The sequence below is a fragment of the Schistocerca nitens genome, chromosome 5 (genome assembly GCF_023898315.1).
Source record: "Schistocerca nitens isolate TAMUIC-IGC-003100 chromosome 5, iqSchNite1.1, whole genome shotgun sequence".
NCBI lineage: Eukaryota > Metazoa > Arthropoda > Insecta > Orthoptera > Acrididae > Schistocerca > Schistocerca nitens.
Genome location: NC_064618.1, coordinates 660245611 through 660271338, shown reverse-complemented (window position 1 = coordinate 660271338; position 25728 = coordinate 660245611).

Genomic DNA, 25728 nt, shown 5'->3' with positions numbered 1-25728 from the left:
TTTACAGCCTACGGAGGCAGCCATTTAATGCTTTTACAGGCCGACATCCACTGTAAATTACCGTTCATTCAGTACCTATAATTTATTCGTTCAGCTCATCACTGTCATAAAATTATGTTTCGTCTGTAAAAAGGGTGTAACAATCAAAACCAGAGACAGTCTTGTAGATGTTCAGAGCCCAGTGACAGAGCCCTACCCTATAGTCAGAGTCATCCTCCGTCAGACGATGCAACGTCTGCAGTTTCCCTGGTTGCCAGCTGTTATCCCGTAAAATGCGCATGGCACTGCTCGGCTGATTCCCATTTACGCAGAGACACGTCTGGTCCCCTTAGTCGGACTGCTCGCAGTTTTTGCCGCCTTTATTCCTCCAGATCTGCTTGCATCAGCACCAGAACACGTCCTTTTAAATTTCATAATAGGTTTTGCCACGGTGTCGTTGGTTAGCTGCGTTCTGTGTCTTGGATTGAAAGTACGCGCTACCTGACGGTTGATATCATTCTCAGACAATAGAATGATGTCAATCCGATCTTTACGCTTTAGAGGCGTTACTTTTCCACTGGCCCCCTTACCTGAAGTCCGCCCCTGGTAGCTGAGTGGTCAGCGCAACGGAATGTACTACCTAACGGCCCGGGTTCGATTCCCGGCTGGGTCGGAGATTTTCTCCGCTGAGGGACACGATCAGTAGTATAGTGTATAGTGTTTCACAATTTTCGCAGGTTAACTATTACATATCTGCTTCTCTGATTTTATCAGAGGTTATGTTGGGTGTCTGTAGCATTTTCTGTAGCGTGCTGTTTGATTCATAAGACACTTCATCATTCTAACTTCGGGCTTAGTTGACAAAATAATGATGACATGAAAAATCACGATGATTAACGATGCCATCTCTCTTCAGTCAACAGTTGCCAGAATTCTGGGCAGCACTGGCAACAGTTATAGCTTTAGATGCCAATGGCCATTTTCAGTCCTGGTAAGTAATACGAGGCAACAGTGACACCACCGTATGAAACTGGAGCCGTATGTTACTGTGTGGCCCTGAATAATAGTAAGCAAATATTACTCGAAGTTCATCATTTAAAAGTTGTAGATCTGAGGGACTACTGGATGGAGACTCGACATATACGTTAAAAACTGAAACTAGGTAGCTCTCAAAAAGATATCCAAATTTCCGAACACTTTAATTGAAACATAGTAAAATCTTTGTTTTCAGAGAGTCATAAAAGAGCAAATGAAAATCATTTATGCAAGTTACTTGAGGCGAGAGCGACTAGTTTTCTTAATATCGGCTGGGAGGAAACGGTAGACACACAAATCGGAATCTTTTGGAATGTGACCCTACATAAAATAGATATAAAGCTCGAGATACGATAGGAAAAGGTGTCTATGGAACGCCAGGGTAAATCACAAATTCTGTACTTCGGTGCCTTTCGGGATGTGACGTACGTTCTGTCAATAGCATACTACCGTATACAAGAAAATTAACAAATATAGTATAACAAGTATTCTGTCTCTCAATACAGCCACAGGTCATGACAGTCATATGCGATTATTTAAAACGCCTCCTCCTCTCAGTCAATACAATGATATACGTAGAAACGGTGTTGGCGGAGTCTAGAGACCGCTTACCTTTACCGACAAAATATATATACAGCTAGAATAATTCGCTGAATACTCCCATACGTCGTTACGAAAACGAGGGATGCTTCCTGCTATTGCCATAAGTTTTATCCTTCCCGGTAAGAAACGAAGCAGCTATAGAGAATTGCGGCATATGAAATTCCTTCTACATTTCCTCGAAGATTAAGGAACTTTAATTCTGATGTGTGCAAACTTCATAGCGAAATTGGTTAACTATGCACACGATTTTAATAGAACCGTTTTTAACACACATCGCATCGTTGCGATCTGCTCTAGGTGCGTAAGCGAGTTTGATTTATTTGCCGTCAGTGCCATCTGTTGTGGAGGCGCTAGAACTACGACAGAAGTTACTCCGGATTTTGCGATAGATAGCAGGTTAGCAGTGTTTATTCTCGAATCTGCATGGACAGAAGGTAGAATTGTCAGTTTAGTATGAAAACTGAAAGCCAAATATTGCATTAATTTAGTTCGAACTCCTCTAGGCCGCCAATAAAACGCTTACGTTGCCCCAAAAGAAGTAGGCTCAATACGTACGAATCTGTAACTTTACGGAGTAGTTACAAACATTACGATTTCATCGAAGTGATGTAACAGTAGAGACCCGTACGGTTACAAAACACCAGTTTCAATCAAGCAAGCTTCGGAAATTAACCGGTGGAGAATATGACGCCTTCAGTGTGTACCTGTCTTGCTAAGCTTAGCCAGAGGTATCCCATTCTACTATAATAAAATGGGACTGCCAGCAGTACTAGCGTCTGCGAAGAATCAAATTTAAAAGACGCTTATGATAAATGTTACGGTCCACTGTATCAAAACAGTAATGCAATGATTCTGTGTTTTATCTCTCCACCTTTACTCACCTCTAATTTCTCGAACCTCCGATGTCGAAATTCTTCAAGAGGACCTTTCATTCTTTTTTTCTCAACACAGTGCCCTAAATGATTTGGAACTCATTTATTTCATTTGTTTTTCATTTCCAAAACCAAGGACAGTTTAGTGAAATCGAGTGATGAACCCGGAGTCGAGATGTCTGTCAAGCAAGGTATCTCCAACAACATAAATTTCATCATTTTTGACAGACAAATCTGGCTTCCGCTAGGCAAGTCTTCGCATCTTCGAGATGGAATGGATAAAAACACCTTTATATTTCTATCACAACGTAATGTAAAGATACTTTACTTAGTGGATATCTATAATAATGGCTTACTGACAAGGTACAGGACATATTCCAGAAAGGAGTTTTACACGAATAACAAGGCATTGTTTACACCATGTAATTCACTATGTAACTCACTTCTGCAGTCGAGGTCACCAGCGCACACTAATATGATGGAATCCAAACAGAAAGTAAGTTCCCACCTTGGTGGTGGAAAAATGTTTTGTTTTTTTTTCATCATTATCGGATCTTCAGGGACAGTAAAAGTGATTCCGAAAAGTTCAGAAATGTGGCAACGCTTGACGTAAGATTAAAGCTTCCCCTTTATCGTCCCAATACTAAACTCCGCCCGAACAAGCCAAGGAAGACTCAACGGTACCGACAAGCCGCCGTGTTATCCTCAGCCGATTGGCTTTACTGTTGCGGATATGGAATGGCATGTAGTCAGCACACTGCTCTCCCTGTCGTTGGTCGTTTTCGTCACTGGAGTCGCTACGTCTCAGTTAAGTAGTGCCTCAGTTGGGCTCACAAGGACTGGGTGCATCCCAGTTTCCAACCGCACTCGGGAGATTCGGATAGTGACTCATCAAAGTGCTAGCCAAGCCGGGCAGCGCTCAACTTCGGTGATCTGATCGGAAACGGTGTTAACACTGCAACGCGCCGCTGTGACCGAGCGGTTCTGGGCGCCACAGTTCGGAACCGCGCTGCTGCTTACTGTCGCAGGTTCGAATCCTGCCTCGGGCTTGGATGTGTGTGATGTCCTTAGTTTAGTTAGGTTTAAGCAGTTCTAAGTCTAGAGGACTGATGACATCATTTATTAAGTGCCATAGTGCTTAGAGCCATTTGATTTGTTAACATTGCGGCAAGGCCATTTGCATCATCCCACTACAGTTTTGTGTAAATATTGCGTAACTTTGCACAAAAGTATCGTAGATCCATGTACTGGACGTGACATTTTATTCCGTGAAACAACAAATGCTTTCAATAGGAGTATATATAGTTTTGTTGAGTACAGAGCATATTTTGGATGTACAGTACGTCACATTAGATTTTATCTGCACAACTTCTTTTACTAATGCGTTGGTGTACATTCCGCCACATTTCTCTCGTTCTGCAAGATATAAAAAAGTTGTCGATCATGGTAAGGACGTAGATACACGTCGTGATCGGTAACCGCGTTAAGCCTCACAGTTTCATTACCGAGTGAGTAACTTTTCGTAACTATTAAAATGAAAGCTGCATATCACAGAAAACACACTCAGTCGACCTGTACTAAATAAAAATTGTTTTGGTTAATTGTATTCATGCTACAGAAAAATCGTAATTGCAGTGTGACGTGGCGCTAGTAGTCCGAGGTCTTAATGCTCTTAATTTCAAAACTGGTTCAAATGTTTCGAAGCGCTATGGGAATTAACATCTGAGGTTATCAGTCCCCTAGACTGAGAACTACTTAAACCTAACTGATCTAAGGACATCACACACATTCATGCCCGAGGCAGCATTCGAACCTGCGACCGGTTCCGGACTGACCTACAACCGTTCTGCCACGGCGGCCGGCGCCCTTAATTTCAGATTTATTTACGATTTACGATGTCACGCACAAGGGATAGGAAACTAAATGAAATTAGCTGTTCGAATAGTTGAGGGAGACACACCTTTAACTTGAAGTATGTCTTCTAGAAATCTGTAAATGTAAAATGTAACTATTTATTAAATATAATGCTTGTATTTGGTTTGAAGGAGAAAATATAAAAATATAAAAATTCAGTAAATGAAGCAGGCAAAAAGGAATACAAACGTCTCAAAAATGAGATCGACAGGAAGTGCAAAATGGCTAAGCAGGGATGGCTAGAGGACAAATGTAAGGATGTATAGGCTTGTCTCACTAGGGGTAAGATAGATACTGCCTACAGGAAAATTAAAGAGACCTTTGGAGAGAAGAGAACCACTTGTATGAATATCAAGAGCTCAGATGGAAACCCAGTTCTAAGCAAAGAAGGGAAGGCAGAAAGGTGGAAGGAGTATATAGAGGGTTTATACAAGGGCGATGTACTTGAGGACAATATTATGGAAATGGAGGAGGATGTAGATGAAGATGAAATGGGAGATAAGATACTGCGTGAAGAGTTTGACAGAGCACTGAAAGACCTGAGTCGAAACAAGGCCCCGGGAGTAGACAACATTCCATTAGAACTACTGATGGCCTTGGGAGAGCCAGTCATGGCAAAACTCTACCATCTGGTGAGCAAGATGTATGAGACAGGCGAAAAACCCACAGACTTCAAGAAGAATATAGTAATTCCAATCCCAAAGAAAGCAGGTGTTGACAGATGTGAAAATTACCGAACTATCAGTTTAACAATTCACAGCTGCAAAATACTAACGCGAATTCTTTACAGACGAATGGAAAAACTGGTAGAAGCGGACCTCGGGGAGGATCAGTTTGGATTCCGTAGAAATGTTGGAACACGTGAGGCAATACTAACCTTACGACTTATCTTAGAAGAAAGATTAAGAAAAGGCAAACCTACGTTTCTAGCATTTGTAGACTTAGACAAAGCTTTTGACAACGTTAACTGGAATACTCTCTTTCAAATTCTGAAGGTGGCAGGGGTAAAATACAAGGAGCGAAAGGCTATTTACAATTTGTACAGAAACCAGATGGCAGTTATAAGAGTCGAGGGGCATGAAAGGGAAGCAGTGGTTGGGAAAGGAGTGAGACAGGGTTGTAGCCTCTCCCCGATGTTATTCAATCTGTATGTTGAGCAAGCAGTAAAGGAAACAAAAGAAAAATTCGGAGTAGGTATTAAAATCCATGGAGAAGAAATAAAAACTTTAAGGTTCGCCGATGACATTGTAATTCTGTCAGAGACAGCAAAGGACTTGGAAGAGCAGTTGAACGGAATGGACAGTGTCTTGAAAGGAGGATATAAGATGAACATGAACAAAAGCAAAACGAGGATAATGGAATGTAGTCGAATTAAGTCGGTTGATGCTGAGGGAATTAGATTAGGAAATGAGACACTTAAAGTAGTAAAGGAGTTTTGCTATTTGGGGAGCAAAATAACTGATGATGGTCGAAGTAGAGAGGATATAAAATGTAGACTGGCAATGGCAAGGAAAGCGTTTCTGAAGAAGAGAAATTTGTTAACATCGAGTATAGATTTAAGTGTCAGGAAGTCATTTCTGAAAGTATTTGTATGGAGTGTAGCCATGTATGGAAGTGAAACATGGACGATAAATAGTTTGGACAAGAAGGGAATAGAAGCTTCCGAAAAGTGGTGCTACAAAAGAATGCTGAATATTAGATGGGTAGATCTTATAACCAATGATGAAGTATTGAAGAGAATTGGGGAGAAGAGGAGTTTGTGGCACAACTTGACAAAAAGAAGGGACATGTTCTGAGGCTTCAAGGGATCATCAATCTAGTATTAGATGGTAGCGTGGAGGGTAAAAACCGGAGAGGGAGACCAAGAGATGAATACACTAATCAGATTCAGAGGGATGTAGGCTGCAATAGGTACTGGGAGATGTAGAAGCTTGCAGAGGATAGAGTATCATGGAGAGCTGCATCAAACCAGTCTCAGGACTGAAGACCACAACAACAACAACAACAACATTTGGTTTGACTAAGAAATTGCAGATAAGTGGCAGAAAACGGTCTGCATTACGAAACAATTCGCCAAACAGCCGTTCAATTGAGAAGTTGTTTTATTTTATTTTCGCTACAAGTATCGGCAGTTCATTATGCCATCTTCAGGTCCCATATGCACCGCTCAAAAATGATCGATACTGGATGTCGTTAACTTTCAAGTGTTTCCTTCGAAGACTTGAAGTCATGGAACAATTGCACAGTTATTTGGCGAATTTCATTGTTAAATATTTGACCAGCCTCTGTCCCATGTCCACAATGGATCGACAGAGAGACTTCCATATTTCGCTGCTTTTAAAGTGAAATCAATAATAATCGTTCTGGTGGTCATGTATCTTTTTTAAATGTGCGCAGTACTGATACTACTGCAGGAAACAATATTTTTCTCTACAGAAATAGATATTCGCAAGGTCCGTCCGACCGCCCTATCAACCTCAGCCGCCGGCCGGTGTGGCCATGCGGTTAAAGGCGTTTCAGTCTGGAACCGCGTGACCGCTACGGTCGCAGGTTCGAATCCTGCCTCGGGCATGGATGTGTGTGATGTCCTTAGGTTAGTTACGTTTAATTAGTTCTAAGTTCTAGGCGACTGATGACCTCAGAAGTTAAGTCGCATAGTGCTCAGAACCATTTGAACCATTTGAACCAACCTCAGGCCATAGGCATCAGTGGATGCGGATATGGAGGGGCATGTGATCTGCACACCGCTCTCCCGACCGGTTTTAGTTGTCGTGATAATGGCATGAATATCTCCTGTCAGTCGCCGACAGGAAAGGAGTTCTTTGATCTGTTTTACTCGGATGTGAGAGACAAAATGCAGCTGATACACCACCTAATTATAAGTATCCTTATTTAATGTGGAATTGACCAACATATGTCACGTGAGTTGTACCCGCCATTACAATAGAAGCCAGAGATTTTTGTGTTGTTAGTGGAGCAGCAGTATCAGCATAATGGCTCCATCAGGAGAGCCCCGCAACTTCGAAAGTGGGCTTGCATTGGGTGTCACCTGAATAACATCCATTTGCTTCATTTCAGCGCAACGAAAGGGCCCATGTTGAAACATCCCCTATGAAAAATTATACATGACTGTCCTTAACCTGATACACAATATTTTTTTTTTAGCGCAACGCAATCTGACTTTCAAAATTCCCTACAAAAGAATGGCCCTGACTAACATTAAACTATACCTTTCACAACTCACTTACCTCACAAAAATCTTCGCTACTCAAGCTACTGCAATACAGTGAGCGCCACTACTGCCAGCTAAATAAAAGATTCAAACTACTGAAGGCACTAACTACTGATAGGGATAGTTAGCAAATGAAAGATATTAATAGAGAACAAACAATGTATTTACCTTGATATCATCATATATATAGCAGTTCATGACAAATTACAAAACTCCGCCATCTCTCTCCCCACATCCACCACTGCTGGCGGCTCACCTCCAACCGCGCAACGCTACGCGCTGTTCGCAGCCAGCTGCCTAACACTACCATGGCGAGTATTACAACAAAACAAAGCAGCCACAGACCGCACACGGCACAGCCAGTGATTTTCATACTGAGGTGGCGTTACCAATAAAAAAACCTAAACAGCCTACTTACATAGCCCCCATGCTACCCACAAAAAATTTTACAAAATTTTTTTGGGCACTGGCCAATACATATTTGTTAAAATTTTTCATAATCGTAATTACAATAACAAAGAAATCAAATGCACACACTTATTGATACAATGTTGGTCAAAAGCTAAAATTTTCTCACAGTCCATAAGGACAGTCCTGATCATTCATCACATTGCAGTGTTTTTCTCAAAGTCTGAGCAGGAAAAGAAAATGCACACAGAAGTAGTGGATTTCCATGCAGTCTTGAAGAAGTAGTGTTGTCCTTCCAACGGAAAGACAGTGCTGACTCTTGACATGCTGACAGGTAATCGGCCACAACAGAGCAAACCCACAGCGGAGTCAATCGAAGTTTTTAAGAATATCGTTTGGTAGGTCATCACAGAGCAGACCCACTGCAGTCCTGGTAGAGATTACGGTATTGGTGGGCCACCAGAGGCGCAGACCCACTGCAGTCCTTGTAGAAATAATGGTACTGATGGATCATCAAAGATGTAGACCCACTGTAGTCCTTGTAGAGATTATGGTACTGGTGAGTCAGCAACGACGTAGACCCACTGTAGTCCTCGTAGAGACGGCCAGCAGCCATCCGTTGTGACTGTGCGGGTGCACAATCACAATTGAAGAGTCTTGCGGATAATATAGCAAGTCCATAACCACCACTTGTGCACTCACAAAGTTTTTGGAATTGTCCTTAGAACCAGCAATGCTGTTATCCAGTCCCTTGCTGAATTATTAACACACATACAAACACTAACAGTCCCTACTTCTCACATATTGTCCATATACTATGACCAACAGAAACGTGTGCAGTGAAATGTAACTTAAAAGTTACTTAGTTTGATAAACTGGTGTCAATTACAATTTTATAACATGAGAATACAATTACAAAGGTACAAAATACATCATTAAAAACATAATAATACAGATAACATTTGTAGTACAGGCTTTACAAAAGAATCAAAATAACATATACAACAGTGTTACAGGAATTATGACATAAGTAGATACATAAAAGATCAGAATAAATTTTGAAACATCCACTTCACACATGAGCATTAAAACAAAATAGAATAAATAAAGTCTAAGCATATTTACAAGTTAAATAACATATTATTAATGCCAATTATATTTGAGGATAACAGTATTCCTCATCATAGTGAATGTAGCTTAGTATTAGAAGAAGAAAAATTCTATGAAACTACACAGAGACAGGAAGAAAACAAATACACAAGGGTACACAAACACATAGTGGGATAACACAATGGAAAGGACAGGGTTCGTTTTCAGTGTAACTTTTGGTACTGCAGTCCAACCCAAGACTTCATTCCATAGATCTTTCGTCTTATTTCCACATTTGTTTCCACCAAAAAAATCCTATTAAAGCATGCTTTCTGTATATATATGTTCACATATTTCTTACCTCATTATTTATTTTCCATTATCTTACTTCATCTTTTATTTCCAAGAAAATCCTACCTAAACCTGTTGTCCCTAAACCCTACTTTTTTTGGTTCATATCCTCTTTCAAAATACTGTTTTGGCCAAACCATTTTCTTATAGATTTTCAATGTATTTCTTCCAATTCATCACAACTTGTTCTCTTATATAGTCTACCCCCCTCTTAAGCTAACTTAAATCTACTGAGCTCAGATACTAAACTAAGGAACGAGGCAATGCAGCAGCACAAATCAAGTAACACAAACATCAATGACAAAAATTTCAAGCTGGCAAAGCAAGCTACAGTAAATCTAAATTACGAAGCAATTCACATTACAACTAATATGAGGCAATGCGCAGCAAACAAGAAAAATAAATCTGGCTTAGCAGAGTAACACAAATTCAAATTCAACAAAACTATGCCTGGCAAACAGCAGCAGAAAATGAAATACCTAAACATGACATAGCTCAAGCAGAAAAAATAGTACACTAAAGATAACAATGCAGACAAGGGAAATGTCTATTCACATCTTAATGTCTATGTAATTAAAGTGGTGCACCACAAGAAGTTATTCTACCAAAAAAATTACCCAGTAGTTGAAAAGAAAATTCTGTATGCAATTCCTGTGAAGGGAAATATCTTTTTATGCTCCTTCGTTTTTTTGAATAGATCATAAAATTATTTACTGGATCTGTAGGCATAAAATATTTATATTAGTACATCTATTAAATTTTATTTTAGCCAATGCTGCAGTGCAGCTAGAAACTAGATATTAAACAAAATGAGTTAATAAATACATAAAGCAAGCCATATGGCATTTCTCTCAACCAGCACGACAATAGCCGTGAAATGTTTCTCATCGTTTCATTAGGCATTTTAGTAAATATCATAAATTAAGAACTTTACAGTGTAATCATGTTTTCAAGTTTGCGCATGTCGTATTTACGAGAATGTCAATAGTGAGGATAATGGCCTCCCTTTTTTTTTCTACCTGTGCCGCTGGAAGGCACACGCTAATGGCTTTTTTTCTCGGGCGGCTGTCGCCCATCTGGGTGCCCACGCCGCATTACGTGCAGGTGGTCACTTAACTTTCTTACCGAAATATTTACGACACCAGTTTCCGCTACAGTGACAGTCTCATATAAAAATTTCATAGGTCAAGAATTTGTGTTACAAATCTGTAGAAACAAAATCGTATGAATATAACAGTGTCCAAAAAAAATATTCGTCAGCATTGTGATACAGTCACACATTTACACACATTTCATAACCTTGAAGTACGATTCTTGGTTTCCAACAACCTTTTCCACAAAGCAGAGTCCCTAATTCATTACTCCTTACCTTAATACACATATACATATTCGTCGACACTTCTTCAATATTTCCTCATAACAGACATGTAGCATAATCAAATTCCTCATATAGCATCAAATTGTTCATCATAAACATACCTCAACAGCATAATACACATCGTCGTCGTAAAAATAGCATCATAATACCTCAGTCAACTCTCAAAATCGTCGCAGCTTCCTCCAATAATTTCAAAACCTAAAACAATTCTCTGCTCATGTCAAAAGTGTCATCCGCCTCAAACGCACTTCAAAAATCATGATCCCATACCAAATACATCATTCAAAGTTCTCATAGTATCACAATGGTTCCAAAAAAATATGAACAGTTCACAAAGTACTGACAAAATGCAATTTCATAAGTGTGAAGTTATCCAACTGTGTAATTGCGTAAACATGTGTCACTGATGTAGTAAAAAAAAATGTTTATCTCTCAGTTAAATGATCAGATAGCTGTGTAATTTTGTGTTAGAGAAATATGGTACCGATGTGTAAAGTTGTATAAGCAAATACCATATTAGCTAGGGCTCCTTGTGGTTGCCACACACATGGTACACAAAGTAAGCGTGTACCCCCCTGAGGATTAATGTAATTATACCCTCAGGTGTTACAGATTACAGCAATGGAATGAAATGTATCATGGAAAACTTTCTTTGTAATTCAAAAGTCTTGAAAAATAAATGGCATAAGTACAAAATTAATCTCTCAAATTCGTGTCCTGTAGCGCTAAATGTGCGTCTTGCTGTAAGATAATTCTGTGGAAGTGTCGTAGTTATCGTCCTCCGAAAGCTAAGTTCTGCAGAAGTCAATGTACTTACCTCATGATACACAAAAATGAAATGCTTTGCGAATAGATATCTTAGTTATTACGCTTATTGCCGTCATGAAGAAAGTACTGTGCTGTAACGTATTGTTGTGCTACGGAAAAGGCTGTCTCATTGTAGCTATACCACAAAAGTTACTACTAAAACATGTTTTTCTTTCCAGAAGAATTCAGAAAACTGTGCAGATATAAAGCAGATACACCGCAAAAGCAACATTGTAAATTGTCACTCATTAGTAGCGTCGTGATAAAAATCGTGTAGCTGTCACATAAACTAACCTCTGTGTCATCTGGTATCTCTCAGAAAGCACTTTAAATTCAGAATGTATTTTCAAATAAACCAAAATGTTGCATTAAAATCTCATTAGCAGTACTGGTAAATGTTCTAAGTATGTGAGCCTTATAGTCGTTACGTAATCGTGCAACAAACAAGCAAGAATGCACACACACAATAACACTGTGTCGTCTGTTCACTATAACAATACATTCATAATTACTTGTCTAAGTTCCCTTGGTTCTTGACTGGATATTTAACTTCAAACATTGTTGCATGTCAACAGATTCTAAGTCTGACAAAGCATACTGGTAATGTAAAGTGAAACATTTTATAGCCAAGACTAAGTTAAAAAAACAGATTATCTTTAAATAAACGGTTTTACATGTGAAGTGTGGTGCTATCCTTTACTCTTCATAGTACTCAGAGTTTCAGCTTTAACGCAATTATCATGCAGTATACGTCGGTAAAGAATACTGGAGTTTTTCTCAAGGTTAGCGCGTATGTTATTTTTCTCGGAGCCAGCGGGCGCACGCGGCTGCCTGCTGTGCGAGTCATTGTCTTTCTCTTTGTTGGCGCGCGTCGTTATTGGGATTTGGAGACCTAACTTCTACAAATGCGCCTTGCCGAGAGGGCCCAGCTCTGTTTGAATCCCGCCAGTTCTGATGCAATTCAGGTCTGTCGTTACGATCACATCGTCTGTCGTCATGTCGGTAGTTCCTGTAGTTTCTTTCCTGTCGGTTAAGTGGTGGAGAATTTCTCCCTGAATCGTAACTGCGCGCTGGACCGTTGCGTCTAAAGTTATTCTGTCTCCCGTAATAATTGTTTTGGTTCCCATATTGTCTGTTTCTATGGTTATCTCTGTAATATTCATAATTACGGAAGTGCGATCTTTCTCTGTAACTATTACTCTGCCAGTGGTTGTCATACGGGTGGTGTCTGTTTTGGTCACGATTTACGTTGTGAGAATAGCCTTGTCGCGCCCAGTTATTATTTCTTTCATCGCGGAATTGCGACGGATATGACCTGTAATTGTTGTGCTCCTGTTCCCGCGTTCCCCGATTGTTAGTGTCAATTTCCAGTTCTTGTAACAGTCCCTGAAAAGCCTCAATGTCTTCTTTGCAACGTCCTGCTAAAATAATATGTCGTAAATGTTCAGGTAATTTGATTAAGCAAATGCGGATGAGTTCTGAGGGGCTGTATGGGTTTGACAGGTACTGATTCTTGTGCAACATGTCTTCAGAATATTTCACGAGACTGGAGAATTCAGATTGTTCGAAATGTTTCATCATTATGATACCATGTTTTACTCGGTCTTGTGTGGCTTGAGACCAATATGCTGAGGGGAAGGCATGGTAAAATTCTCCTTCACTGTGGCAATCGTGAATGACCGATCGCATTCTTACAGCTGGTTCATTCTCTAAGTAGCCACACATAAATTCTAATCTGTGTTCTAACGACCAGTTGGGAGGAAAACAATGAGAGAATTGATGGAGCCATGCTTGTGGATGAATGTCGTTGCCAGAATTCTTAAATGTTTTGAATTTACGTGTAGTAATGAACAGCTTATAGTCAAAATCATCATGTCGGCAAGTCGCATGTCGGTCATTGTTACGTCGTTTCGGCGGTTCCATCTCAAAATTCGGTGTACCTTGCCAATTTCTCTCATAATTTCCGAAGTGCCCTGTGTTGTTATTTTGTGTCTGTTCCGTATTTCTATGTCCCTCTTCCCGTATTGGAGCGCGAGTGGCCTCTGAAATACGTAATTGTTGTATTACCTGAGTCAGCTGATCTTGTACTTCCCGGATTTCTCTTTGGTGTTGCGTATTAATTTGATTCTGATTTTGTTTCAGTTTCCTAATTTGTTCGCTCTCTTCTGTGTCATTAAAGACTACCGGTTTTGTGTCATTCAGATCATCATCTAACTTTGTAGATAAATTAGTGACCTGATCCGAAAGTTCGGCTACTTTCTCCGATAGTGAACACATTTCCTCAGTGTGTTTTTCTGAACCAAGTTTCAGAGTGTCCATTTGTGTTGAAATCGAATCTACTGTGTCCTTCAAGTTTTCCTGAGTTTTTGCAAGTTGCGTAGCCGAATCGGTAGATGCAACTGAGTCAAATTTAGCTTGCAAGGTCTCATGATTTTCATGAACAGTAGTTTGCAGTTCTTTTATGGCTGCTTCGTGATTCTGTAGTGCATTTTCATGACGCGAAAAAATAGGTTGGAAATGCTCACAAATTTGTGTTTTTACGTCATTACAGACTTTTTGACATTTCGATTCAATGTTATGTAACTCAGTAGTTAAATCTTCACGTGTTTGTTCAAGTGTGGTGTGAAGATTTTGTTCCATTCTGTCTAACTTTTGTAGCTGTTGCTGTATTTGTCTCTCATTTTGTTCCATTGTGTCTAATTTTTGAAGCTTTTGCTCCATTTGTTTCTGATTTTGTTCCATTTGTTGCATTAATTGCAATAATAATGTATTAGTGTCTGGAATCTGTTTCTCTATGCTTTTTGGCAGTGCATTTTCACCGGCAACATTCACATTTTGACAAGAAGAAAATGTGTCTTGACTCATTTGAGAAAACGGTGAGGACCCAAAACCTAAGTCTACAGTATTTGCAATATTGTGTTCTGTCATTCCCGATTCCTGAGGCGAGCTGTTGCCGACCGATCGATCGATAATGCTTCCCTCTTCACTAATTGTTTCCCTGTCCACGCCATTGTTTGCCGCACGCACCATTTCCCTATGCACAATTACCAAATTACTAATTTGAACATCAGTTAATTCATTACTCGGTGGCGCTAACACACTGCTTTCATTTTCACTGTCATTTCTCAGTTTACTTTGGAGCCTAGTATTACGTTTTTCACACGCCATTGTTGTCACAGTATTTCACACGACAACACAGAAAAACACAATTTGAAGAGCAAAAATAAGAGAACACATTAACGTAACACTGAAAATAATATCTAGTTAATTGCAGCTGAGAAATACTTGGTGCAAATCTACATGCATGCCACAATTGTTTTACTGTACAACAATGAAAGACTGCAACTACAAAGGAGATTTTCTCTACAATTACGCGCTAGCAATAAACAAAAGCTACACTAATTACACAAACTACAAGAAAAAAAATCAGAAGATTCCAGTGAGGTATCCTCGGCTAAGGGTCGACATATGAAACGTCCCCTTTTAAACAATTTTACTAGACTGTGCTTAACCTGACACACAATATTTATAGCGCAACGCAATCTGACTTTCAAAATTCCCTACAAAAGAATGGCCCTGACTAACATTAAACTATACCTTTCACAACTCACTTACCTCACAAAAATCTTCGCTACTCAAGCTACTGCAATACAGTGAGCGCCACTACTGCCAGCTAAATAAAAGATTCAAACTACTGAAGGCACTAACTACTGATAGGGATAGTTAGCAAATGAAAGATATTAATAGAGAACAAACAATGTATTTACCTTGATATCATCATATATATAGCAGTTCATGACAAATTACAAAACTCCGCCATCTCTCTCCCCACATCCACCACTGCTGGCGGCTCACCTCCAACCGCGCAACGCTACGCGCTGTTCGCAGCCAGCTGCCTAACACTACCATGGCGAGTATTACAACAAAACAAAGCAGCCACAGACCGCACACGGCACAGCCAGTGATTTTCATACTGAGGTGGCGTTACCAATAAAAAAACCTAAACAGCCTACTTACAATGTCAACTGTGGGTGATGTTATTGTGAAATGGAAATGCGCAGTATCAACCAAGCTATACCAAGACAAGGCAGACCTCACGTAACATTCGACAGGTACCATCTAGCTTTGGGGAATGCGATGGTAAAATATTGCATGAAGTCAGCGTAAGGAAGCACTCGTGACTTCCAAAGTGCTGCCAGTAGTCCAGCTAGCACAAAGATTGTGCCTAGGGGGTTAAAAGGAGTGGGACGCAATGGTTGAACATCTCCTCATCAACCACATATTTCTGTAAGGACTAAGTTATGGTGAGGTGCTGTGAAGAGCGACGCCATTGGGTTACTGGAAATGAGTGATATGGTCTGCTGAATCATGTTGTACACTGTAGCAGTCCACTGTAAGTGTATGGGTTTTGTAGATATCTGGAGAACATTAACTGCCTCACGTGAACTACCAAGAGATGGTGCTTAGGTATGTGGCTGCTTTTCGTGGCAAGATTGCACCTCCTTACGAAAACGATAAATGTGGAAGTATGTTGTTGTTGTTGTGGTCTTCAGTCCTGAGACTGGTTTGATGCAGCTCTCCATGCTACTCTATCCTGTGCAAGCTTCTTCATCTCCCAGTACATACTGCAACCTACATCCTTCTGAATCTGCTTAGTGTATTGATATCTTGGTCTCCCTCTACGATTTTTACCCTCCACGCTGCCCTCCAATGCTAAATTTGTGATCCCTTGATGCCTCAAAACATGTCCTACCAACCGATCCCTTCTTCTAGTCAAGTTGTGCCACAAACTTCTCTTCTCCCCAATCCTATTCAATACCTCCTCATTAGTTACGTGATCTACCCACCTTATCTTCAGCATTCTTCTGTAGCACCACATTTCGAAAGCTTCTATTCTCTTCTTGTCCAAACTGGTTATCGTCCATGTTTCACTTCCATACATGGCTACACTCCATACAAACACTTTCAGAAACGACTTCCTAACACTTAAATCTATACTCGATGTTAACAAATTTCTCTTCTTCAGAAACGATTTCCTTGCCATTGCCAGTCTACATTTTATATCCTCTCTACTTCGACCATCATCAGTTATTTTACTCCCTAAATAGCAAAACTCCTTTACTACTTTAAGTGTCTCATTTCCTAATCTAATCCCCTCAGCATCACCCGATTTAATTTGACAACATTCCATTATCCTCGTTTTGCTTTTGTTGATGTTCATCTTATATCCTCCTTTCAAGACACTGTCCATTCCGTTGTGGAAGTATATGAACACATTTTACAGCATGGTGTCATGTGTACAGTAGAGGACCAGTTCGGAAACGATGGTTATTTGTGTTGGCTCGGCAGTGCGCTCAGTTACGAAGCAACTTCTTGAGACCATGGTTTGTAGACAATAACATTCCTGCAATGAGTTGATCTGCCTGGAGTCCCTAGCTGATCCTAATGGAATATATCTGGGATGTGTTAGAACGTGGAATTTGTTCCAGACCCCAGCGTTTTGGTTTCAGCTGCCAATCCTCCACAGAGATTCAGACACCTCATTAAAAGTCTTTCCATCTAAGTTCAGCCATCATAAAGACAAAGGGTGGAAACACTCCATACTGATGTCCATTGATAGTTGTTCGGATACCTTTAATGAGGTTGTGTATGTAAACAGAATGCGATAGATGTCTATGGTAGAGATCATTGGCTGAATTATGTGTTTAGTTGTCAATTTCATGTTAATATGCAAAGCTAAATTGGGTATGACCCTATTTGGCTTTCTGTGGACGAGACTACAGAATCCTACAGAATATTCATTTGTAACGTTGTCGTTGGAAAGGTGAATGAAAGTGAACTTGGACCACTTTATCTAATTGTTAGTAACGTGTTGCAGCAGATCAAGAACACATCCGTTGCATGTATTGCCAAAATGGTGTGTGATAGATTGCCTATGTCAGGTTCTTTATTCTGACTTGTATGGTGCTTAATGTAATCAGATGAAATGAATTTCTTCTGGGTCTTACCTAAAAATATTATTGCAGATAGTTACGACAACGTTTCTCAGGTTTTATACTTCATGTTTTTGTGGCCTAAAATACGAAAGATGTTCCTCGTCATCGTCACAGATGCGACCAAGACAATAACAAAAATGCGGGAAGTGTCCACAAAATTATTCTGGATTGCAAACCACGTGAACATATAAACGCATGTTTGGATGAATACTTCAGGAAAGCGTCACCAGGTTACGTAAATCGCTTTATGGAAACTGACTCAGACCGCGGAAGAGTGAAAACACACGAGAAGTGTTTATGGGTTTCTACTGAAAATTAAAGAGCATAAGTGGATGGTACAAATTAAATTTCTTGCGTCATGAAGTGATTACAGTAACATTACCGAAATATTTCAAGGAAATGTTTTCAGAAACATCGCTACCCGCCGAGCCTCTGTCATGTAGGAGGTGCACGTGCCTTCAGTCTTAATGCTTCGTCAGCGAAGAGTAGTTCAACGATGTTAGTTTGTTTGATGCTCCATTTACCGCAATGCTGTGAAACGAATCATTTTACATTCGTATGAAAAAATGGCTACATGCTGGCAGTTTACAAGACTCCCTTGCTTTTGAATATGATGTCAATTAATAATCCCTACGCACAAAGTAGTGTGAAACGTTCAATCAGCAACGACATCATCAGAGATTATTTCGAGGCCGGGGAAGAAAATCGCCAAAGGAACTATCCTGGCATTTGTCTGGTGAGATTAAGGGAAATGACAGATAATGTAAATCAAGAAGGTCAGGTGCGGTTTAGAACTGGCGTTCTCCCGAATGCGAGTCCAGTGACCTATCCACCGTGCCACCTCTCCCGGTTCTTCTACGAAGTAGGAGCTGTCAAGGTTATACTTTTTCAGTCTATTTGCAGATTTAACTTTGCTCTCTTCAGATATTTTACGTCATTTGGTAAGTGAAAAAAAAAAAAACTGGTGGCAGAAAATTGCACGCCTTTTTCTGATAAAGACAACTTTAACGTGTAATACTGAATGTTGTTTTCCCCTGCTGGTGTAATTATGAAAACCATCATTCATTTAAACCAGTTGAGGGTTATTTACAATAGATTCCACGAAGAAATTAATAAAATGTGAATCAGTTGTCAAAATGCCTAGCTCCTGATATAAATGGCTACATGATGACGATGGGTGATCAATTAAAACGTTCTTAAAGATGAGTTGCCCCAGAACAATATTCCATTTTCTAATGAACAAAAATCCCCAAAACGTGTTAACATTTTGATTTTTCTCTGCCCAAGATTTGCAGTGATTCGAAACGCAAATGAAACTAAGTTATTTTAAAGTTCAGAAGTGATTTTTTTTTCGGTTTAAATTCATCAGTATAGCACATGGGTCACTGAGTTGGCGTTTTGCGGGCACGTGGAGGGTGCGGAGCGTGATTAGAGCCGCAATCACAGCAATAGCTGTGCTGTGTGGCGTAGCCGATCCAGCAGGTGGCAGGCATTGGCCGTTCGGACGCGACACCCGACATCGCGAAGACACGGATTACCCAGTCGAGTGTGAGATGTCACGCAGGACGAGGCGCCTCCGCCGCGCAGGAGTTGGCCGAACGCTGTCTGGCGAGGCTTGCCCCGACGCCGTCCCCATCGGCCGCTTCAGTTCCGTCGACCCTGGCAACGGCGGACGGACAACGGCTTACGACGAACCAGGCAACGGATGCGCCACACGAAGGCGCAGCTCATAATTTTACATAACGTTGTTGGACAATAGCGATCGTTATTGTTACAAAATTATTTAAAAAAGCATTCTCGATCACAGCCGATGTTAACTTCTGACCGGTTTCAGCCTTTTAATTACGAGCCATGATCAGAGTTTGCACCATCCGGAAGACGGCGCCTTCCAGATGGTACGAAATCTGAAGATGGCCCATAATTTAAAGCCGGAAACATGTCAGAAGTTAACATCGGCTGCAATAAAGACTGTTTTTTCAAAATAATTTTATAAGAATAAGCTCGCTCAGAAGATAGCGGAGTGCCAGGGCCCCGCTTTAGGAAGGTCAGCCCTGGCTCTCTAAGACAGAGGACGCGATCGGGAACCCGACAGCAGAAAACAAGCAGCATCGTTACACTAGAACCACACGAGATGACCATGTTAAAGGACTCGCCGCCAGACGTGAAATAACGCCACATAACACTGATAACGTAGAGAACATCACACCTAATGCAGCGGAATCGACAGAGATACCAACTTCGTTAGATTCTGAGCTACCGAACATGTCGGACAACGACGATGCTCGACCACCGAATCAGGGTGAGGATCAAGAGTTTTAACTTGTTGTCCCTCAACTATCGGGAACAAAACGCAAAACCTTGCATGAAGTGGAGGACATCGTGAAACGACAGCGTCCTGTAGTCACCTTCAACAAATACGCACAGCTACAGCCCGACAGTGATCAGACGGAGGTATCAACTGAACAGAGCACAGCTGGAACGAGCAACGACACAACCCTGCACCGACGCAAAACCCTCCAACACCACCAACGAGAATACCACCTCTTACCGTACAGTACTCACGTCAATACCTACTCCTCAACAGTGAACCAAAGAAACATGTCGAATGACCAATAACGGCGATTTATAAGGGCGATACAGTCAAGCATCACTTCTCATCATTTTCTGAGCACAGGAACGGCCGGTCTTTTTCCGAGGAGTCAAAAATTCCTTTCGTTACACACCACTTAGCAAACGACAAATCTCACACTGCCGTCATCAGGTACCCACCCGCGGAAATCACCGAAGAGGAGACAGCACAAGCTCTGTACAGCAGTGGTTTCCAAGAATCTTCGGTCCATCGGGCCGAGAGACGAGAAAACAAGCAAGCTAATACCACAGTTAGTCTATTGTGTGACCCTGTCGGCATTCCCAGCCATCTAGTCAGTATGTGATATCAAACATTTTCTCGACACTAAAGCGGTGATTGAAATATATCGTTCAAATGAGGGGCCTCCATAACGAAGAAAGTATTAACGGTTCTTCCATATGGCCTATTGTTAGCACCTGCCACCTCGGTGTGTGAAGTGCATGGATCACCACCTGTCGAAGGATTGACAAATGCCAGCACTCCAGAAGGAAGTGGTAAGTTCCTATGGGACCAAACTGGTGTGGTCATCGGTCCCTTAATCTAACTTGAACTAGCGCTAAGGGCGACACACACTCCCATGCCTCAGGGAGGACTCGAAACTCAGGCAGGTGCAGCCGCGAAACCAGAAGCCAAAATGCGTAAACTGTGAAGGTGAACATCACTCTGCATGGAGAGGATGACTGGAAGTCATCACATTTGGTCCAGATGATCCAACTCACACCGCAATAAAGTCAGCCTACAGGCCCAACGTTTTGAACATAGCTGTACTGATAAATCTAAGACTCAATCTACACTTTCAAAACATTAACGATCTGACGTCCGAACACAATCCAGTGCTAGGTAACATCCAAGAGATGCTGGAACATCTGTGCCCTCGAGTACAAAAGACCACTAATTGGGACCAATACCAGGAGTTCGTTAGCAAAAATGTTCGACCAACAAGAGACATGTTGACAACAGTCTTCACCGACGAGGCTACAGTTACAACTGGGCGGCGCGTATCTTAGAGTGAAGAGTTTTCACCACTGCTCCAGGACTTGAAGAACCATAAAAACAACGTGCGAAAAGTCTGATAGTACTGCCTCTCCCTCGGGAGTTACATTACAGGGTCGCTGAATACCGCCAAGAAAAGTTGAAAGGTAAGATGGCTGCTCTCATCTTACACACATGGAATGAATGGGGCCTGGTCCAGGCTCTCCAAAACCGAAGACCTATGAAAGTGGTGATTCTGGGACCAGTGCAGGCCCTTTGATTCATCCATTGAGAAACGATGATGCTGCACAAAATATCTTGGCACTTGATGACGTCGCCGAGGAGGAAGAGGTATCAATACGACGCCAGACAGAAGTCATCCGACAGATGACACAACGAACAGAATCACTGGAACCCCTCTTAATGAAACTGGCGGAGGTCTGCTCGGTTATAAAATGACTCAGCAACCACTCAACTGCCAGACTGGACAGTACAACAAACCAACAGTTGAAGAAGTTGCCACGGAAACGACTGTTGTTGATAACCCATATTTTTAACAGTTACCTCCTGCATCTGACTGGAAGATTGTTCACATAGTACCGCTACCAAAGCTGAGGAAGAACCATCGCCAGCCATAAAACCGTCATCCCATCAGCCTCCCGCCAACACTCTCCAAAGTACTGGAACGGATCATACTCCTGTGACTTAGCCCAGCTATTATCGAAGGAGATGTGATATTCCCAGACAAGTTCACCTTCCAGCTACGCTTGTCGGCCAACTACAGCTCCTCCGAGTTACAGGGTACATAGCATATAATATGAACCATCGGAAGAATACAGCGGCAGCCTTTCACGTTGTTAAAAAGGCATAGAATCGAGTATGAAATAATAAGCCGCTCACTAAACTGCATGAGGTTCCCACTATCGTCGACTACTGCACAAAGATTATTGACTGTTCTCTTCAAGACAGGTACTGTTTTGTCCAAATTGATGGTCAGTGGTCCAGTATTCACCAACTGTTGAAGGGTATACCTCAAGCCTTTGTTCTGTCCCCGATTCTGTCGTTACTGCCACAAGCTGTGTTGTTGCCCAATTTGCGGACAGTACAGCGATCCTTATCAGAAACCACAGAGTTGATGCAGCGACATGGTGCCTCCAACGTCAGCTTGTACTTGTTTAGTTGTGGACAGTTGTGAAACCACATTACCCAGAGTGCAGAGAAGAAGCAAGCAATTATGTTCACTTGCTGTCGGCACAAACTCACAGACCACCTCACACTGCATAACAACACAATCCCTTGGACAAATCAGGTAAAATATCAGAGAATGATACTACACCGAAAACTCCTCTTGAAGGACCATGTTCGGGGGAAGTGCAACAATACCATGTACATGTTTCACCAATTATACCCTCTGCTGGAACATGAGAACCAAAATACACCTCTACTGAGTAGAGATTCTGTTGTCAATCTTACATGGATGCTCCTCCTGGAGGATCACCTGTAACAAAAATCTCAAACCGCTGAATTCCATACAATACCGATGCCTGAAGTTAATACTTGGAGCACTTTGAAGGGCAGGGATCAAAGATGTGTGTGTCAGGAACTGCACATGGAGGCCACCCGGGAAGTAATCATACCATCCACTCAAAAACCGCTTGCTATCGTTGAAGCACTAAGGCCGACTACAAGACATCCTGTTTAATTCGTACAAACCCCTAATGGCTGGCACTGCTTCAGAGTTCCCAACGCCATCATTGAGGCACCCCAACGACATAAAAAGTAATGTATATTTATAAACAAAAGCAGGAGAAAAAGTAATATAATGTTTTGTGACAAAATTCAGCTGGAGCAAGATGTAACATTAAATAAAATTTAATAAAGTAACCAACACCTTAGGAGGGTCCAAGGACCTGGTGCCCAATATCTTTCTCATGTGGCAACAAAGAGGAAATTACACCTTCACCCTTTACACGTAGGAAGTCCAGCCACAAGGTGGTAGTACTTTTTTTGACACCCAACCCCCTCCCCCTCCCCTAAAGAAAGGCATGGATTATCAGGGAGAACTATTTGACGTTGTAGATAGCGCCCTACAAAGCTCTCAGCAGCTCTGCATGGTACAGCAGTAGTCATTCAGAGCCAAGTCATGGATACTGGTGTCTGCTCGCAGATGAAAGTCAGGGGGCTGAAGCATTCAATGGGCCTCCCCAGAACAATGGTGGTCTGACAGCATACCAAATACCCTTATTGTGGCTCCCAGTGAGCAGGTGGTAGAACGCTCTAAGTGTCGGCATCAGTGGAGGAGGGGGTGGAGGAGGAGGCGGCAGCTAACAATGGCAAACTGCAGCAGCTCAGGCAAGCTGCTGTCACAAAGGTGGCGAATGGTAGGCAGTGCATCACAGGTCCTGCATCGTAACTGGCTCACTCCAACTGAACAGATGGAGGGCTGAGAAGTCTGATTAATTTTAGTTGTCGGTTAGAACAATGACTGCATCCTGTGGTGAAGATAACCAAATGTCACTTGGTTTTCTGCATCCATCAGCACTCTTCACCACGACGAAGTGTCCTCATCTTTCATTTCGGACTTTCAGTGTGTTGCTTTCTGCAGTGTCAGAGTGCTGAAGTCATTCTTGTATACCAGTTAAGCACTGTTACTCCACTATGCATGGCTAACAGAATGCTGCCTTCTCAGTGAGAACATACTGCTAACTCAGACTCTTCGCACGAGCAGTGTGTAGCACTGATCTTGGGTGTATGCCATGCTATTTGCGGTTCAGGTTTCCCTCTTGGTTGACGATCTTCTGATGTAGACATTGTGCACAAGCCTGCAGTGGCTAGGATTGGCGCTGGCCAGGGAGAGACTTCAAAGTTTTAACATTCACTGAGAATATCTTTCTGGAGCACTACAGTAGACACCAATTATGAAGGTACCTCTTTAGTTGTTAATTCCCCACCATAAGTTAATTTTATCATTGATGTAATACCTCTAGATGTCCAGAACTGAATATGTTACTTCTCTTTGAAACTGACAGTGAGCTCATTTGCCGATAATCACTCAATGATAGTTTTAAAACATTTTTTAACTACTTCCTCTGTTTCTGTTTGCATTCTTCAACTGGTTATAATGATTATTATGCTAGGGTTATCTGCAAAAAGAAACGTCAATCAGAGTTCTATACCCTTTACCCACACATGTAGGAAAGTTACTGTGATCAAATTGTAGGATCCAGATATGGTTTCAAGATTTTTTACTATCATAATCACTTAAAAAATCTACGCCAAAACCAACACAGAATATTAATTGCTTGTTGTTGCCTGACAGCATAGTAAGGAATCCCTATGTCTCATACATGTTTTAGATTTCAGTTGGCTGCATCACTGCTTTATTCTACGACCATGTTGCAGTTCGTGAAACTAGTGCCAGTATTGGTTTTCGACAAAGTCAGAAGGCTCTGTAAACTGAAGGAGAAAACTAGCACTGGGATCGGAAGATGGCCATTGCTAACAGGTATCAGTAGTGTGAGGACCAAAACTTCTGTGATCATTGACGGAAATAAAAGAAATTTTTGTTCAGATTCTGCCAGCGGGGATCTACATACAGTTACAATTACAAATGAACTATTTTTGTATGAATTCACAATTACACACCTGTGTTTGTTGACTTCATACAGTTTTACCAGCATCAGTGTTTTTGAACTTGTGTTCTATCATTAGATATCTAACAACTCCTACTTTTCCTATATTATATTTACATGAAACATATACCAGAGTGTAATATTTTATCTTAGTTTTGTACATGATAATCGACATTTCTTGGAAAGCCTGCGACTGTGTCATGATTTAAATTATTAAAACTGCACCAGTTACTAATTTTTTCATGCTTAGCACAACACGTTTCTAGACTTCATTCTCTCTTTCAAGTACTTTTGCTTATCTACACGCATAAATTCCCGAATCGCGCTATACAAAGCATGAAATATTAAGTAACTCGTGCAGAGTAATCTTTTGTATTTACCTTCACTAATCCGGTGGTCATGTAGTATTAGATAGGCACAGGATTTCTACATTTTCAGAGCTCTCTAAATTTTGAAAGGATACGTCACCAGAAACTATATTGAGGCATCAGGTATCAGTTAATTGGGTAATGGAGCGAAATTGCATGATCTGGGAGAAACGGGAGATAATTCCGCACGGATACAAATACTTGGATACAATGAGCAGGGTATAAAGGATGAAGGTAGCAGCAGTTACGCAGAGACGAAGAGGCTTGCATGGAGTAGTTTAGCGTAGACTGTTGCATCAGGCCAACTTTTGAACTACTGGGAAAAACAGAATGTCAGATAATTATTTCATGCCAAGTCATGATTAGATGTTTATCTAAAATCAACACAGTTCCAATATAAAAAATATAAAAATATAAAATTAAGTGGTAAATATGTAACAGATGAACAATTGTTTTGATCTGG